This window comes from Solenopsis invicta, chromosome 7, assembly GCF_016802725.1.
Source record: "Solenopsis invicta isolate M01_SB chromosome 7, UNIL_Sinv_3.0, whole genome shotgun sequence".
Classification (NCBI taxonomy): Eukaryota; Metazoa; Arthropoda; class Insecta; order Hymenoptera; family Formicidae; genus Solenopsis; species Solenopsis invicta.
Window position 1 is genome coordinate 14,330,451 of NC_052670.1, and position 5,864 is coordinate 14,336,314.

General features: G+C 29.5%; 1 protein-coding gene across 1 annotated transcript in view; it reads right to left on the reverse strand.

The window, feature by feature from the left end:
* LOC105199801 (dysbindin protein homolog) overlaps positions 1–5,864 on the reverse strand; it is a 67,225-nt gene that overhangs the window by 57,168 nt on the left and 4,193 nt on the right. The gene's annotated exons all lie outside the window — the stretch shown is intronic.

The following is a 5,864-nucleotide window of genomic DNA, read 5'->3' on the forward strand; positions in this document are numbered from 1 at the left end:
TAAAGAATCTTTATAAACGTATAAAAAATGATAAATGATTAAATAAAAGTAAATAAGCTTTAATAAATTTAATATACAATAAAAATAAAGAATAATAAATTGCATCCGTTCTGATGAGAATGTCAAACATAAGGTAAACTTATATTAGTCACAACAGTTCTCATTGCCGAATAATCATTTTTATAATAATTTTGTGTGTTTGCCAATCTGTATTTTGCGGTTTCTTGTGAACAAATTATAAGTATACTAAAACAGCAAAACAGCTTTTTTTAAAATAATTGTTACTATCAGGATTGCACACTGAAGAAGAAAGCAAACATAGTATGAAACACAAGTTGTAAAATAGCACGATCCAAGCACACTGTGAATCTAATTTGAGCGGAAGGGTAATGCTGTTGCAAAACGCCTTTAAAGATTCATTTCTTTAATTAGCGTGTGTCTACACATTCTACACTTCCGGAGGCTAAGTATAGAAAGAACGTGTACATAGTAGAAAAAATAAAAGAAAGAAAAAGAAGTAGAAAGCGATGGGTCAAAAACTTGTTTAGTTTAGCTGTTTTCTCTTTCTTTTAGCACTTGAAGTTTTTTTTCGTTTTCACAACACTTTCAATCCTATTTTACACGACATAAATTTGAATGATATAATATAAATGTTCTTTTAAAATTATATGTTTTTAAAATATTTTTCCAAAGCTTTAAGATAAATATATAACTGTAATTATAAATTGTTAATACATAAATATTTATGCATTATTAATCAGGTTGTTACGTACTAATGATTGTAATCAAGTACTTAAACAATATTTGATTATAATTTAATACTGCTTGAATATTTAATTACAATTGCAATAATTTTACCCCTACTTTTAATTATTATTTCAAAGTGCTTTTAACAATTTATTGTTTAAACTTTTGTTGCATGTATGATTATTTTTTAATATATTTGATGTACACAGTGTTTTTTTACTGTTTAAAAAAAATGTAATATAATAGTTTATAATTATAAATCTATTATTGTAATATTTAGAAAAAGAATGTAAATAAAATATTTAATTTATCGGTGGTTAACATATTCACATAACATATTACATATGTGCTAACGAGAATTGGATCATGACTTTCTATACTTCATGCGGACTAAAAATACTTCGCAGCTTTTAAATAAATTGCTCGAAGTTGGTCACCGATTATATAACCATACTTAACGTATCCGAATGAAGCAAGTCAGCATCATATTGCATAACAGTTAAGTGTATATTGGACATTGTACGTTTCTGGATTGCGTAATCAATGCGTGATATAATTTACATTTGATATACACGTGACATTTGCAAGTCTAATTTGAACAGGACAACAATGCTGTGAAATAATGCTATTAATAGTTTGTTTGTTTAATTTATATATTATTACACATTCTACACTTCTAGGAGTTAAGTACAGAAAAAATATATATATACATAGTAGAAAACAGAAAGGAAAAAAAGGTATAAAATGATAAGTCTGTTTAACTGTTTTCTCTTTCTTTATTCTTTTTTATTTTTTTTCTAAAATCAGAATATAGATACATAAATGCAATTAAGACAAATATGAAATATAAAAATTTTCACATGCATTTGCATCAAATCATAATCACATAGTTTTGTTCGACGCAAGACAACAAGATTATTTTTATATACATAAAAAATAAAACAATAATAATTACTGTTATTATTATTATTATTATTAAGTAAAAGTACCATATTAATACATTATATTTTTTTCTCTTTCTCGCTTTGCAAACAACTTGAAACAAAGTTAAAAAAACAAACGGCTGTTAATTGGACGTTAATTTCGCTGATTCTGTGCATAATTGAACAACTGTTTATATACCAGAAATTTTCAATGCATTGAACGGCCGATTGGCTTGATGATTGGTTGGTTGCATCGCGTTGGTTGGTTAGACCATCCTCATTCGCAAGCAATTTGGCAACGTCGCTAAAGCTTAATTCTCCCTCACTCCGCCATGCCACGCCGGTACTGTGGTGCTTAGCAACCAGTGAGGTCAACAAACGAGGTCATCACGTTATACATTATAACCTCGCCACGAGAAAATATTGCTATTGCTGATAGCTTTAACACATGTCAAACCAGTTTGTCGTTTGTATAAGAAAAAAAAAATATTAAAATAGTAACTGTATTATTTCTGTTAATATTATTTTTACGTTGCAAGTAGTAATTAATGTATCATATAACGAATTTAAAAATATTTAAGAAAAGTAAGAAAACAATTATGCTAAATTGTTCAAAATAATTATTGTAACTTCAATATCTATACAGAAAGAAATTTTTTCTATTTTTGTTTTAGAAAATAGTTGTCACTTTTGCATAAATTTGCATTTTTATAATATGATGCAAAAATAAATGTTTGAAAAATTTGTTTAAAAAATGTTCATAAAATATAAAAGGAATGTAAAGAATGTTCCTTAAGAAAATATTAAGGGTGGGAGGGGCGGCACGAATAATTTCTACGGTAAAATACGGTAAGCTGTCATTAATTACTGTGTTTTTACAACTACATATTATAGTTGTAAAGAAAAAAGAAAATGGAAAAGAAAAATAGAGTGTGAAAAAAGAAAATTGTAGGGTTTGTATTGAAGCAGGTAAATTTGTAGAAGCTGTAAGTAGATATAATAGATTTTTAGGGTAGATGAGAAAAGAGAGGAACTCTGGAGGAGCAAGAAAATTGATGATAGTATGCCGGATAGCGGGGTAGGGCCCCCCTCCTATTCTGCGTTCCCAAGCATTCACTCTCTGTTGAGTCGGTCGTTTCTGCTGTTCCATCATGTGGGATGAGAACAAGCAAGCACACCAGCAACAGCAACCGATTGACCAGCAACAGCGACACGCATGCGCAGTACGAGCATGAAAAATTCCACTCCTATTTTGCCTCTACCCTTCGCAGCAAGAGTGGCGGAATGGAAGAGATGAAAGAGGGGAAGAGCTATTATTTTTATTACGTTCTCTGTAAGCGCATTAACCCACGTTCTGGTTGAGTAATGTTAGCTTGTACTCGGTTATTGCATTCCATTTGACTATAGAAACCAATATGCACATATAAAGCTATATATTTCGTTATTACGCTGAAACGTTGCCTCGCCTGATTATTCCAGGACAGAAACTGGAATATATACATATACGTATTACATACTTGGATATTTTGAATGCAAATATTTAATATAATTTATGTGCGCGCGCACGCCATTAAGTTGTAACGAACATATTATTTTTATTCTGTAGTAAGCTTTTAATACTTATTAAATATTTTATTATAGTGCCATAAAGAGGATATTGCGAACAGTTTGTGATAGAGAAATGAAAAAAATAATATTTTGTTCCGATAATAAGAAAAGTCGAATCAAGTAATTTTTAATAAGTTTACAGTCCAGATTCAGATAATCGCAAATTTTGTTATATATGTAATTTATTTTTACAATTGCATTAATAACAATATATATATAAATTACAATCTTCATTATAATCATACGAGAAACATGAATTAATACATAAATCTGCCAAAACAGATGCAGCAATAAATAAAAAAATATATCAGGAATTTATGAAAATTAAATTATATCAGAATATTATTATAAGCTGAAATTGTAAAATACACTCTCATAATGTCGATAATGAAACACTGTCGAGAATTTTTTTCATCCTCCTCTCCATTCTCTTTATCGAGCGGCGTAACTTGAACAAAACTCATTAAGAAGAAATCGAGCTTAAAACATTGCGCGCAACTTGTGGTAAAATTGAGTTTGAGGGGAAAATGGTAGGTCAATGTACGTTACAAAGCGTCTCTCATCTCTTTCCCCTGTCTCCCCTCTTTCTTTCTGTCCTTTTCCACGTTCACAATCTCCTCCTCTTCCACCTCTCTTTTTCCCCTCCCACTTCCCGTACCAAAGTTACGCCGCTACTATATCGTGATAATCTTGCCTGCTCCATAAAGGGGATTACCTTCTCTGCGCCGGACTAACACAGTCATTGCTCATACTAGTACGGAGTTTCTACTACTAGCCGTAGAACGGAAGTTATGCGGAGTGGGAGTAGGATCGATAGTCAAGTATTTCTCGGAATGTAAATACCAATGGCAACCGGGTGCATATTTGACCACCCAATTGCATGCGCAGCTTTACGGCGCAGGGTCGCAGCAACATCTGGTTGATTACACCGCTTTTAATAGCTTTCAAAAATTTACTATTGTATTAACTTATTAATAGACACTAGCAAAATATAAGTTTTCCTGTTATTGTAATGTAAAGTGAGTGAAGCAAACAAGTAGTATGATTAATGATTTTGCAATTGAGCGCAATTTGTAAACAAGCGAAGCATTACTAGAGGCATTCTTTGACAGACTTCTATTCACTGTAAGTAATAACGTCATCAAAATTTGTTTGTTTTGTAGACTCGTAGCACGCATGAGATATTTTGATTAACGACAATTTGTGGTATATAACTATAATTCCAAAAAAAAATATTTTTGTTTTCATTACTTGAATAAATGTGAACACGCTACTTTCCCTTCCTTCTGCCTCAGGGGCGTGGCAATTAACAAATGAGTTCGGAATAATTATTCTACTCCTTCCCAAGATCTTTATTCTATTCATTAAGTATACTAAATTAAGTAAAAAGCCGATCCCTGAAAAAGATAAGGTCTAAATATAGAATCCAGGCGTGCTACTGGAATATCTGGGACCGAGATTCGTTACGATCAATAGACGGCAGATTCGGCCGTTTTCGACATGTTCCGTTAAGTTCCCCTACTATATTCGTCCTCATCGACCTCTAACCATTGCCAGCCACGCCTTGTTCGCGTGAATTCCGTCAGCTAAACTGGTTATTTGGAATGCAATTATAGATACTATTTACGCACTATAGATTTTCCTTGTAAAATTAACGCTTGGAAAAGATATGACTCATTTATTTTTCCAGTACATGTAGAAGGTGATTCATTTTAAAGATATCGAATTTTTTCAATTAAGAATTAAACAATATTTCAAACAAAAGTTTTACAATTTTAGACGAATAATGTAATGCAAATTTTGTAGATTATATTTTGTAAAAAATCAATGTGATTAATATTTTTATAATAAAAATAACATGTTTTTTTTGCGTAATATAATTTCTGTAGTTATTCTGCAAAAAATATAATATTAAAGTAAAATTATAAAAAACTAACAAAAAGAAAAGCGGCGAATATGAAACGAGTATAAAAAAACTAACAATTTAAGACATGTTCCTTATTTTTATCAAACTGTTAAAATAAAATATAAAATATCTTATAAACTATTAATTTTTTAAATAACTTTATTGTAATATTAAATAATTAGGAAAACCAAATTATATAAAAAATATAACTCCATTTTTTAAATACAAATAATATTATTTCATAAAAATGTTATAAAAATTTTTCATGCTTTATATTACAATTTTTAAATAGTAAAACTTATATTTGATATCTCAGAATTACATTGTTTCAAAAAACTTTTAATTCAAGAAAAAAAAATTGTGTATCTTTTAAAATGAATCAACCTGTATATATAAGTATAGATATCAAATATCTTATTTTGTAATTGGAGATGCAATATTAATTAATTGCACATATTTCTATTTATATGAACTTCTCAGACGCTAAACAGGTCAATAATATGAAATGAAAAGTAGAACAACAAATTGATTGGAAGTTAAAAACTAATCACAAACTCTGAATTAAATTTAAAAGTTTCACAAAAAGTAGAGTTCAGTTAAATTATATATATAAATCGATATATTGAGAGAAATGTTGAACGATAATATAAATATTTTAACCGAGAATGAGCTAATCGCGA